The sequence below is a fragment of the Dama dama genome, chromosome 5, assembly GCF_033118175.1.
Source record: "Dama dama isolate Ldn47 chromosome 5, ASM3311817v1, whole genome shotgun sequence".
NCBI classification, from domain to species: domain Eukaryota; kingdom Metazoa; phylum Chordata; class Mammalia; order Artiodactyla; family Cervidae; genus Dama; species Dama dama.
The window spans coordinates 97,933,049-97,946,594 of NC_083685.1; the positions used below are offsets into that span (position 1 = coordinate 97,933,049).

Consider the following 13,546-nt stretch of genomic DNA (forward strand, 5'->3'; position numbering starts at 1 on the left):
AGAATCTGCCTTGAAATGCAGACTGGGGTCTTCCCTGGCTGTCCAGTGGTTAGGACTCTGGGCTTTCACTGCCAAGGGCCCATTTTCAGTCCTTGGTGGGGGAACTAAGATGTCACAAGCTGTGCCATGAGGCCAAGAAAAAAAAGAGATTATATTACCTACTCTATAGGATGGTGGTGATGATTAAATAAATGGATACAAATAATGTGCCTGAACATACAAAATGGGAAGAAATATTTGCAAATGCTATGACTGATAAGGGATTAATATGCAACATATATAAACAGCTCATACAACCCAACATCACACACACACACACAAAAAACCCGATTAGAAAATGGACAGAAGAACTGAACATTTTTCCGAAGAAGAAATGCAAGTTGGCCAACAGGCACACAAAAAGATGTCCAGCATCAATAATCATCAGGGTCATGCAAATCAAGTGTCCGCTCAGCCCATGGCAGGCTGCCCTGCTTGGCTCTAGGCAGCTCAGGGGCTGTCTGGGGGTTTCAGTTCATTCCTGCCCCTGTGAGTTTCCTGGACTCACCCCGCTTCCACCAGGCTGCCCACACCTCTGAAATCTCAGTCTTACCTGTTCTCTATGGCTGACCCCCTGGCTCTCCTTCCATTCTTACATAGCCTGGGGCTGCTGGTACTCAGGGGAAACCTGCGGTCTTTGAGCAGAAAACAGACCCTGCCAGGGCGCCCGGCTTGAGGTGGACAGGGGCTGCTTTCATTTCCAACTCCCCCCCCACCGCCCGTGCCTTGGCCCTCAGCCCCCTCTGTCCAACCTACACTGCGGCAGCTGAGCATCTTCACAGGTGGTCCTCCTCATCCATTTCCTCCCTCTAAAGACTTCCGTGGCTCCCCACTGCCCTCGGTACAAGGCCCACCCTCCTCAGTCCGCACATGAGGCCCACACTGCCTTTCCCACAGGGTTTCAGGACAGCCCCCTTGCCCTGGGCCATCTCAAGCCACACAGCATGGCCGCAGTGCTGGCTTCTAGTTCAGATTCCTTGAGGCCTTGGCCTTCTGGGGCTGTGTGATTTTTTTTTTTTCCTGGCTGCAATGCCTTTCTTCCTCATCACTTCCCCACTGGCATCTTTATCTTTTAAGACCTTGAAGGAGGGGTTCCTAACTCATCTCTGTTGACTGTAGTACAGGGTCTTGTGCCTGTCAGTAGTGTTTAATAAGTCAGTGTTTGTGAAATGAATAAATCCAACTTCTCAAGCCTAGCTTATGTGCATGAGGGGTGTGTGTGTGTGCCTGCAACATGAGTGTGTGAAGTTTAGGTAGTGAAGTCATTCTACCTTCTATTCTTTTTTTTAAATAGTTTTATATATTTAGTGGGTCTTCCTTGCTGCCTGGGCTTTTTGCACAGAGCGGGGGCTGCTCTATTTGCCGTGTTTGGGCTTCTTGTTGCTGTGGCTCCTCTCGTTGCAGAGCACAGGCTCTGGGGCACAGGTTCAATAGTTGTGGTGCACCGGCTTGAGCTTAGTAGCTCCATGGCATGTGGGATCTTCCTGGACCAGGGATCGAACCAGTATCTCCTGCATTGGCAGGCCGATTCTTTACCACTGAGCCACCAGGGAAGCCCCTACCTTCTATTCTAATGGCTTTTGGAATCCACACCAAAATTCTCCCCACCCCCTCAAGTCATAATAGATTGAGAACTTCTGGTCTGGCTGAAGATGGGAGGATGAGCCCACCACTGGGTTAGAGCCTCACTTAGCCACTGTACACCAATGTTGTCTTTGAAAAAGCCTGATCTCTGGCAGATTCTCCAGGAGGTGAGTCTGGGAAGGGGAGGGAAGATGGGCTAGGAAAGAAGGAGGGATAAATGATGGAATCTGAGGCTTTTAAAGAAGAAATCCCCCAGGGAAAACTTAATCTAATGGTTTGTCATGGTAATTTTTGCCACATCAAAGTATTGCATGTACAACTGTTGATTTTTCTTAAAAGAAAAATGAAAATAACAAATAGCCATATTTTAAACATAAATATTTACTCTCACCTCATTCTAAGCATCCATACTGTGAAATCACAGGTCTGATGTTCTAATCATATTTTTAATAAACAGCAATATGAATACATACTAAGCAAAACAAAAAAAGATTCACTTGGGTACTACTGGAAGTGGTGGCGTGCACAGACCTCTGAACACACTGATCTGAGATGTGCACGGACCTTTGCACACCCTGATCTGCAACGTATGAATGGGGATGAGGACCCTGGGAGCTACAGAGGCTCAGGATGGTCTCGGAGCTAGAGTCCACTTCAGGACTCTTGAAGGCTGAGCCCAAGGCTGGTTTCAGTTCTTGAGAGCCCACTGGCCGGGAAGCCACAGAGTGGGATCAACCAAAGGAATCCTGCACAGAGGAGAAAACTAGCTTGGACTTGAGGATGAAACTGGCAAGAACCGACGGTGACTTGAGGGTGCTGCGGGCTGCGGGAGGAGGCCGAAGGGAGCAGGGGTGGAACTAGCTTGGACTTGAGGATGAAACTGGCAAGGACCGACGGTGACTCGAGGGTGCTGCGGGCTGCGGGAGGAGGCCGAAGGGAGCAGGGGTGGGGCACCGGGAGAGCAGGAAGGCTGAGTCACGTCCCAGTCGCGTACGAGCCGGCGTGGACTGCGTCCTGCAGCTAACTCACCTGGGCCGCGTGCGCCCCCGCCCCATTCCCTGCACCGTCGTAAAGCGCCGACCGCAGGGGCAGAGATGCTCTGGGACAGGTGGGGGAAGGGAAGCTAAAGAGCGGGGAAGCTCGGAGATTTGTTCGCCGGGCGGTTCGTGGAAGGGAAACTTCTCCGCACTTCCTGGGGGTGGTGGCAGCTGCAGGAGGAAGACTGTTTGAGATCAGCCCTTTGTTGGAGGATTTTCTCAGCCTTCACTCTTCATCCGGAGCTGAATGCCTCCCTGACAGCTGAGCGTCCTCAGTGCTTGAGACAGGTAAGGCCAGGGTCAGAGAGGAAAAAAATCAGGGATCAGGAGAGGAAAAAAAAAAAAAAATTTTTTTTTTTTTATAAAAATAGCGCTTAGTGTTGAAAAAAAGTGGAAATTTCATAAAAGCACACATGAAAAACATCAGCTTTATGCCACCTCTACAGATAAATATTATATTTTGTTTATTCTTTCAGCTCATATATATTTAATATATATGTACCTATGTTTAAAATTAAAATTTCTTAATTTAAGAAAGTCTTATTGGGGGAAAAGGAGAGTTCAGGCTGGTGGGCACTTCCCATTGGCTGGGCTGGTTGCTGGGTGAGGAAAATTCTTCCTATTGGGGTCTGTAATTGATGTGGAGTGGTAGCATGTGAGAGTTCTCCCTTCTGGCCACCCAACTTCATTTAATTAAATTAATTAATTTAGTAGCTTTTGGCCACACCACAGGGCATGTAGGATCTTGGTTCCCTGATCAGGGATCCAACCCATGCCTTGTAGTGGAAGTGGGGAGTCTTAACCACTGGACCACCAGGGAAGTCCCTCAGCTTCATTTTAAATGAGGTTTCCTGGGAATTCCCTGGCAGTCCAAAGGTTAGGACCCGAGTTTTTGCTGCTGAGGCCTTACAAGCCAACCAAAAAACCCCCCAAAAAACAAAAAAAGAGGTTTCCTTTCTTCTGTTTCACACTTTAAATAATTATTAGAAATGGAATTGAGAAGTGAAGTATAATATTTCAAAGACATGGTAAAAATTGTCAAATTCCCTTTCATAAACTGTGCCAATTTAAACTTCCTCCAGTAGCATATGAAATTGCCTCTTGTCTCATTCACCATGCCTGGGTATTATTATAAATTGGTCTTTACCCCACTCTCCCCAATACATTCAAGAAAGTAGATGGAGAACTAGAAACAATTTTTTAAAAAGAACCAAGTGGAAATTCTAGAATTGAAAAATACAATGCCTTAAAAAAAACCACAACTCTATAGATGGGTTTAACAACAGGTTACTATTATTGTTGTTGTTGTTGATTATTTTTTGGCCACACCGTGTGGCTTGTGGGATCTTAGTTCCCCGACCAGGGATTGAATATGTGTCACAGCAGTGAAAGCACTGAATCCCAACCACTGGACTGCCAGGGAATTCCCAGGTTAGATATAACAGAAGACAGGATTAGTAAACTGAAAGTTAAATGGGCAGAAAATACTCAGTCTGAAGGATGGGACTGGGGTGGGGGTAGGGGGAAAGATGGAAAGTACAGAAAAGAGCATAAGAGAATATGGAATGTGATGTAAAGGTCTAAATACATTTAATTGGACTCATTTAAGGAGAGTGACTTGTTCAGAAGCAAAAGATGAAGAGTTATGGATCACAAATTTTACAGTATTAGTGAAAGACAATAAACCACAGATTCAAGAAACTCTACAAATCTCCAGCAAAATAAATACCAGCCCCCCCCCCAAAAAAAAACCCCTACCTGACCACACTGTAGTAAAACTTCTGAAAACCAAAATCAAAGATAATTTTGAAAAATTGTCTGAGAAGAAAAGACACATTACCTTCAGAGAAGTAAAATAATACATCTCATTTTCAAGAGAAATGATGCAATCCAAGAGAGGGCGCATGTCAAGAATACATGTTATAATCTTTTAAGGACTGAAAGAAAATAGCTGCCAGTCTAGAATTTTATTCAGAGAAAAATATTCTTAAAAAATGTAGGTGGAGGGACTTCCCTGGTGGTCCAGTGGTTAAGACTGCACTTCCAATGCAGGGGGCGGGGTTTGATCCCTGTTCAAGGGAACTAAGATCCTACATGCAGGGTGGCTTGGCCAAAAAAAATAAAAAATGAAGGTGGAACAAAGAAGTTTACAGATGAAGAATTTGTAAAGAAAACAGAATTTACTGCTGAAAGAGTGTCACTAAAAGTCCCTAAGTAAATAAAACTACTAAATAATGTTCTTTTTTTATTTTTAATTTTTATTGGGGGTAGAGGACGTTCTTTAGGCAGAATGAAAATGATACCCGTGGAAGCAGAATCATACAAGAATGAATGAGTGACAGGAGGTAAATGAGTGGGGAAAATACATGAATATTGAATGCATAAAATAAAAATATCTTTAGAGTTTAAAAATTCATAAAAATTAAAATACTTGATGAAAATAGAAAGCAGGAAGAGGATAAATGGAGTTAAATTGTAATATTCTTGCATTTTTCTGGGAGTGGGACTGCTTGATAACCATTAAAATGATAATAAAGCACTAAAAAATAATAATAAAAGTATAATTAGGATAAAGGAAAAAGCAATAATTTTAAAAATCTAATTCAAAAGAAGGTAAGAAAGTTTTAAAATAGGAACATTTCTTAAAAATGTCTTTGACTAATGGTATTTCTTCCATTATGAGCTTACCTATATCTTTTGCATAATACTCTATTTAGATGTTTTCTTTCTGTGATTGATTTTAGATAGATATAAACATAGGTAAATAGAAATATGTCCGTGTGAATGTCCATGTGAATTCTTTCTTATACAGATCAGTTTTAAATCTTTATGCCTTGTTTGTAACTCTAAGGTCTTGGTTTCTCCACTTGCTTTGATATTATTGAAAACAGAAATGGTCAAGTCTTAGGCATTGCACCCCTGATGAGCTGAACTGAATTGAGGTCAAGGGATTAAGCAAACATGAAGTGCTGCATTGCTGTCATTTAGACAGCAAGGAGTTATCTGAATCAGTGATAAGAATAACGAATGGCGAGTGTTGAAGGGTAAAGAAGGAAGAGAAATAAACTGCTGGGAAAAACTACGGAAGTCCCCAAGAGAAGGTGTAGCCCCTGCAGACAAGTAGCTGCTGCTCTGGGATGGGATGCCTGGAGCATAAACGTTTGATGCATAGCTTAGCATGACCAGAAGGTGGCGCTCTAAAGCCATCCGATTGCTCTCTCAACTTCCGAAACTGAGATTTTGCTTGAGGACCTAGAAAGCGGAAACTGAGGCGAGGGAGCCCCAGAGCCCTAAATTTTTGTCTCTGTTCTTTCTCTAGAGGCAAACCCCCCAAGATCTAGAGCCCTGCGGGGTTCTTTGTCTATGCTTACTTTGCTTGTGGGTCCGTGTCTTGCGCAACCCATTCAATTCAATTTAGACCAAGGCTCAAATCTTGATGAGCAAACCAATCACCTGGTTCTCTTGTGAAAATGCAAATTCTAATTCAGTGGGACTGGGGTGGGGCCTGAGGCTCTGCATTTCTAATCAGCCCTCTGGTGATGACTCAGGCTCAGTAGTTCCAAAACTTTGAACAGGTTAACTACAAAACTCCCTTCTCTGTGAGACATGAAGGTGGGAGAGTTTATAGCTTCCTGGAATAAAATCCCACTGAAATGCCTGCAGGTTAAAGTTGGGCCAGTTGTGTGACCTCTTTGGGGCTCAGTTTCCTCATCTGTAAAATGGGAATAGCAACAGCCTTTACTTAGAGAGTTATTTGAGGGTTAAAGCAGGATATTATACATAAATCACTTAGCACACAGGATTCTCTGGTCAGTGGTCAGGACACACCGATTCCACTGCAGAGGGTATGGGTTCGATCCCTGTTGGGAGAAGTAAGATTCCATGAACCGTGCATTGCGTCCAAAACAAAACACACTGAGCACAGAGCCTGGCACCCAGTAAGCCTCAACAAGGCCTGGGGTATATGAAAAGAAATGTGGAGGTGGGCAGACTTGGTGGGGTGGTAAGTTGGAGGGAGCAAGAGGTAAGGGGCAAGGACTTCCCTGCTAGTCCAGTGGTTAAGAATCCTTGCAATGCTAGGGAACAGGGTTTGATCCTTGGTTAAGGAACTATCACTTCATGGCAAGTAGATGGGGAAACAGTGGAAACAGTGACAGACTTTATTTTCTTGGGCTCCAAAATCACTGCAGATGGTGACTGCAGCTACTAAATTAAAAGACGCTTGCTCCTTGGAAGAAAAGCTATGACAAATCTAGACAGCATATTAAAAAGCAGACATTACTTTGCCAACAAAGATCTATCTAGTCAATCCTATGGTTTTGCCAGTAGTCATGTATGGATGTGAGAGTTGGAACATAAAGAAGGCTGAACGCTGAAGAAATGGTGCTTTTGAACTGTGGTGTTGGAGAAGACTCTTGAGAGTCCCTTGGACAGCAAGGAGATCCAACCAATACATCCTAAAGGAAACCAATCCTGAATATTCATTGGAAAGACTGATGCTGAAGCTGAAGCTTCAATACTTTGGCCACCTGATGTGAAGAACTGACTCACTGGAAAAGACCCAGATGCTGGGAAAGATTGAAGGCAAGAGGAGAAGGGGACAAGATGGCTGGATGGCATCACTGACTCAATGGATATGAGTTTGAGCAAGCTCCAGGAGATGGTGAAGGACAAGGAAGTCTGGCGTGCTGCAGTTCATGGGGTCGCAAAGAGTCTGACATGACTAAGTGACTGAACAATAACAGGGAACTAAGATCCCACATGCGATGGAGCAACTAAGCCTGTGAGCCACAACTGAGAATCCTTGCACCACAATGAAAGATCCCATGTGCCGCAACTAAGACCCGATTCAGCCAAAAAAAAAAAAAAAAAGTTAAAAAAAAAAAAGAGGTGAGGTGAGATCCTTAAGAAGATGTCATCTCAGCTATCAAGATATCTGTCATCTGAAAAAAAGGGGACCAGGGAGCTGAGGACAGAAAGTCAGGAGGAGGGCTGGTCTCCCAATCAGGTGGCAAACCTTAGGCTGCTTTTGAGGGAGATTTAAGTATTTTGCAAGCTACCCAAGCTTCCTTCTAGAGATGAGGGCAGGAAGCAGGATTTCCAGGCAGCTTGAGCTACAGCATTCAGCATCGGCCCCCACATCTTTAGTGCTTTTAGGGATTGTGAGAGGAGCTAAGAGGAGCTAAGGATCACCCAGATCCTGCCTTCCTGCAAGGCTTTGCCACAGCCTGCAAAACTGTTGCTATGGCGACCTCAGCCCAGGTGCAGGAGTTTACCAGAATGCTTTAAATAGGTTGGTGTTACCATAGCATCTTTTTTTTTTTTTTTTGCACTGAAGATACATATTTTAACAGCTTTACATGTAATATTCATATATTTAAAAACTTCAAGTGCTTTCAATTTAAAAAAATCTAAAAATTCCAAAATAAGGCATTCAATATTTGAAAAAGTCCAGATGTACAAAATGTTATTCTGTCATGAAAGCTCCACACCAACATTATATGCTTGGGGAAAAGAAAGACAAATAGAATATATTACAATTTTGTGTAAGCAATAACTTAGTTCACACCATGCAACAAAAAGTACATTCATTAAGATACACAAGCTTTTGTATGTTCTAAATTGAAGGACTTTTTTTCCCCCTGCAGAATCCTTAAAACCTGTGGCACTTGAAATATGTTAGCCTTTCTATTGAGAGGTAAATTACAACAATGATGAAAAAGATTAACACACCATTTGTGTATTATGAATCATTCCAGCCTTATTCAACAATGGCCAAAACTCCTTTCTCATTTTCTCATTTGTATTCCTGATAAAGCTGTGCTGCCTGATTACTGGCTGGACTATTGGATTCAGTTCATCCAGCAGAGACTAAATTGGTGTTAAGATAGAAGGTCGGACTCCACCGATTCTGAAAACACCTAACAGTTGGCATTTTATTTGGATATTCTTAAGAAAATTCTATTACTAGTTTAAAAGTACCATCTTCAAAGAGTGTCCCTTCTGGTCCAAATATAACTGCATTGCACTGCAAGATGTTTTCAGATGGTGCGCTACTGACACCCACAGGTGAGTCCTCTTACCATCAACTGAAATCCTGCATAAGCCTCCTGTAGGCTGGAGGCAACATGCACCTGAGCTGCCCTGAGGTCAGTCTGAAACCTTCATAGCATCTTAAAAGTCCATGAACATTTACGGACTAACTTCCAGTGCTCTGGTAGATTCTCCTGGGGAAACAGAGACAAATCCACGCAGCCCTTACCCTCCCTGGGTGACCTTGGGGAGATAAACAGCCCCATGGGAAGGAATTATCAGTGAAGGGCCTCAGTCGTAGTTCTTAACCGTGGTGGTGCTTCTCCTACACGGTGGGACTTAGTGACACATTTGACCTGCAGCCACTGTGGAGGCGAGAAGTGACTCCAGACCAGGGTGGCCTGACCTGCCAAAGACTTAAGGGGTGGGTCAGATTCAGAGAGGCAGAAAGGAGCAGGGATGCCACCAACCACTGAAGGGAATAATTGGGTGAATGTGAAGCCAATTACACATGTTATCTCATTTAAGCCCACACAACGCCATGAGGTCAGTACTGGTGTTACCTCCATTTCACTTTGCAAAGATGAGACACAGAGACACACAGCAACTCATTCAAGGTCTCGCCACCAAAAGTCAGAGGCTACCGCTATCTGACTTCCCATGGTTTCTCTGAAGTGCCACATTTGTGCTTTGCCAGGTTCTGGGCATCTCCTGTGTGCTCAGTTGCGCAGTCGTGTCTGGCTCTTTTGTGATCCCATGGACTGTAGCCCACCATGCTCCTCTGTTCATGGAATTTTCCAGGCAAGAATACATGGGTTGCCATACCCTCCTCCAGGGGATCGTCCCAACTCAGGGATTGAACCTGAGTCCCCTGTGTCTTCTGCATTGCAGGTGGCTTCTTTACCCAGTGAGCCACTGGAGAAGCCCTACCTTTATTGATTGTTTTTGGCTGCACTGGGTCTTTGTTGCTGCACATGGGCTTTCTCTAGCTGTGGGCAGGGGGCTACTCTCTTGTGGTCCACGTGCTTCTTTGCAGTGGCTTCTCGTTACGGAGCAGGGGCTCTAGAGCGCTAGTGTTTCAGCTCAGTAGTTTTGGAGCATGGGCTTAGTTGCTCCGGGGCATGTGGGATCTTGGTTCGTGGACCAGGGATCGAACATAGGTTGGCAGGTGGATTCTTACCACTGAATCAACAGGGATCCTGCATCTCCTACCCTTAATGTGGGAAAGCTCTCCTTCTCGCCTTTCCCCTCTAATACAGGGCTGGAGACAGATCTGCAGAGAGTGGAAAAGGGGAAGCTTGAAGTTCTGGCTAAAGAGTTAGGGCTCGAGTTTCCTTTTCTCCTTCCTCAACCCTTCTTGCCCAATAGCAGCTGAGCAGTGGGGCTGCAAGTTTGCCTCACTTCTAGAAGGCTGGCCGCAGCCTTCCTGGCCCAAACCCACTTCCGGTCTTCATGCCTCTTTTGTCACAAGGTGATTCTCACACTTCCTGTTGATTTCCACTTTGTTTCAGCTGCTTCAGCTCTGGCCACTTTGTGCTGCTGTTGATCTGATCTGTGAGGCCTGGGACGCAGGACCAGGTATGCTGGGATGGTGGGGATTAGGGGGTCAGCTTGGATAAGGTCTGGGCCAGATCAGGGCCAGAGTGGGGGGCTCCTGGTGGACCCTTTCTGTCCATTTTGGGGGACTGTCAGAAGCTGGGGTCAGTTTGTGAAGTTGGTTATGTCCCTGTGAGGGGTGGTACCAGGGGTGGCTTCCTGAAACCACATCATTTGACCTCTACCCCCCTAAAATCTCAGCACCTTGATTTGGTTGTGTGTTACCTGAGCTGCCCAGGTAACATTTTTATAGGCTGTAGAGAGAGGTGCTTGAGTTCTGACAGGCTTCTCTGGGATTGACTTTGACACAGCTGGTGTGATGCTGGAAAGTTTGCTGAACTGACCAAGTTGGGGCTTGTGATTAAGGCCTGGCTCCTTGTCTTACTGATGGGCAATTCACTGTCCTCTGAACCTTTCTGGTCTACACAGTTCAAAAATGTCTCTGTTTTGTGGGATGTTGGTGGTGCTTAAGCAGGATGATGATTGTGAAAGTGTTTTGTAAACTGTAAGATGGCATTCTCAGGGTGTGAGGTTACTTTCATTTTCTAAATGGAACTAGATACCTTATTTTTCCTGATAGTGATAATTGGTGAAAATCTAAACAAAGAAAAATGGAGAATTTTTACATAATTCTAGCCCCAGAGATTATTAATGACACTGGTATATAAATTTCTACTTAAAAAATTGCAAATTTTTTTTTTATTATGGTAAAATACACCAATTCAATGGAAATGAATTTGGGCAAACTCTGGGAGATGGTGAGGGACAGGGAAGTCTGGTGTGCTGCAGTCCATGGGGTCACAAAGAGTTGGACACAACTGAGTGACTGAACAATAACAAATATACATAAAATAAAAATTACTGTTTTTAAGCATACAGTTTAGTGGCATTAAATACATTCATGTTGACATGCACCCATCACCAAGATCCATCTCCAGATTTTTTTTCTTCTTCTCCAAGTGAAACTTGACTCATTAAACAGTATCTCCCTAGTCTTCCCCACCCCAGTCTCTGTCAACTACCACTGTACTCTCTCTCGAATGGAACCATACAGTATTTGTCCTTTGATGGCTGGCTTATTTCACATAGTGTATTGCCTTCAAGGTTCATGCATGTTGTAGCAGGTGTCAGAATTTCCTTCCTTTTTTAAGGCTGAATAATATTGCATTGTCTATAGACACTGCATTTTGTTTATATCATCTGCTGATGGACAGGATTGCTTCCACCTTTTGGTTATTGTAAATAATGCTGCTGTGAATACGAGTGTACAGGTATCTACTTGAGTCCTTGCTTTTAATTCTTTTTCATGTATACTCACAAATGGATTTGCTGCATCATATGGTAATTCTGTGTTTACTTTTTTGAGGAACTTTCAGAATGTTTTCCATAGTGGCTGTACCATTCTGGATTCCTACCAGCAACGCACAAGGGTTCCAATTTCTCTACATCCTTACCAACACTTGTTTTCTGGTGGTGGTTTTCCTTCTCCCAGTGGGTGTGGTATCTCATTGTAGTTTTGATTTGTGTTTCCCTGATGATTAGTGATGTAGAGCTCCTTTTCATGTGCTTGTTAGCCATGTGTGTACTTCTTTGGAGAAATATCTGTTCAAGTTCTTTGTCCATTTTTAAATCGAGTTTGGTATTTTTGTTATTGAGTTGTAGTAGTAGTAGTTGTAGTAGTTCTTATATATTCTAGAAATTAACTAGATTTCTAAAACAATATTTCTTGTGTCAAACTGTATTTACTGTTCTCTAACCATTTTTAAACTTATTTTATTTATTGGCTGTGCTGGGTCTTTGCTGCCTGCGGGCTTTTCTCTAGTTTTGGGAAGTGGGGGCTACTCTTCTTTGTGGTGCTTGGGATTCTCATTGCAGTGGCTTCTCTTGTTGCAGAGCACGGGCTCTAGGGCACGGGGGCTTCAGTAGCTGTGGTGTGTGGTTTCAATGGTTAGTGGTTACCCGGCTCTAGAGCATAGGCTCAACATTTGTTGTGTGCAGACTTAGCTGCTCTGGAGCACGTGAGATCTTTCCGGATCAGGGATTCAACCTGCGTCTCCTACACTGGCAGGCAGATTCTTTACCACTGAGCCACCAGGGAAGCCCTCTTTTTTTCACTTAGTATCACCTGAGTATCATCTCATGTGAATTTATAAAATCTTCCTTGTCCTTCCTAACAGCTGTGTAGTATTCCAGTGCTTGAATATACTATGATTTATTAAATGAGTCTCCTAGGTGTTTAGATTGTTTCCAGTTTATTGGCATGATGATAAAACAATGCTGCAGGAAACATCACTGAACATACATCTTTGCATATTACTTGCATAATACTTTGCATATTACTTCTATAATTTCCTTAGGATAAACCCTTAACAAGTTGAGTGCTGGGTAAAAGGTTATGCATATATTCACAGTTTTAATTCATTTGTCCAGATTCCTCTAATAAATGTCATACCATTTGTTTTAAATTTCATATCCACTTTTATTAAGGCAGTTACAAAGATTACACTGAAGAATAGCAATTCCTTGCCGCATTTCCCCTCTTCCAAGTTCTCCCTATCACACACAACATTTCCAATTATTTTAGTTGTTTCTATTTCCAAATAAAGTGCCTGTATGACTAGTTTTTTCTGTTTTAGTTATCATCTATTGACTTTGTATTACGAAAGGTAAGGACACAGCACTCTTACCTGATCCACGTTATTGCTCCCCCATCTTCCTGATGTGGTTAATCACATATTTGGTGAAATTAGCATTCATATAATATCCTTATTTCTCTAAAGATATTTATTAAAGTTCTTTATCTTTCCAGCTTATTTCTGCTCCCAGTATTGTATTCATTACTCCTAAATTTCTTTTGTGTTATTTTGCTATTTCATGTGGGAGAGTGTTTGGTGGTTCCTAGTTGAATGTTTATTTTTATGACCAGGGAACTTGAAGCTGATCAGAGGCTGTGTGTGTGTGTGTGTGTGTGTGTGTGGCTGGAGTTAGAGGCTTGTTGACTGCAGGGAACTTGAAGCTGATCAGAGGCTGTGTGTGTGTGTGTGTGTGTGTGTGTGGCTGGAGTTAGAGGCTTGTTGACTGCAGAGAACTTGAAGCTGATCAGAGGCTGTGTGTGTGTGTGTGTGTGTGTGTGTGTGTGGCTGGAGTTAGAGGCTTGTTGACTGCAGGGAACTTGAAGCTGATCAGAGGCTGTGTGTGTGTGTGTGTGTGTGTGTGTGTGGCTGGAGTTAGAGGCTTGTTGACTGCAGGGAACTTGA

The 13,546-nt window shown here is 43.5% G+C and overlaps 1 protein-coding gene and 1 pseudogene across 1 annotated transcript in view; one reads left to right on the forward strand and one right to left on the reverse strand.

Annotated features, from left to right (window-relative positions):
* Window positions 1–8,403: 8,403 nt before the first annotated feature.
* Window positions 8,404–8,790, reverse strand: LOC133055978 (ubiquitin-conjugating enzyme E2 B-like; annotated as a pseudogene).
* Window positions 8,791–10,176: 1,386 nt separating this feature from the next.
* The window catches only part of NDEL1 (nudE neurodevelopment protein 1 like 1), a 45,670-nt gene continuing 42,300 nt past the window's right edge, over window positions 10,177–13,546 (forward strand). The window contains exon 1 of the mRNA XM_061143452.1: window positions 10,177–10,271. The gene's annotated coding sequence lies outside the window, so the exon portion shown is untranslated. The remainder of the gene's footprint in view (window positions 10,272–13,546) is intronic.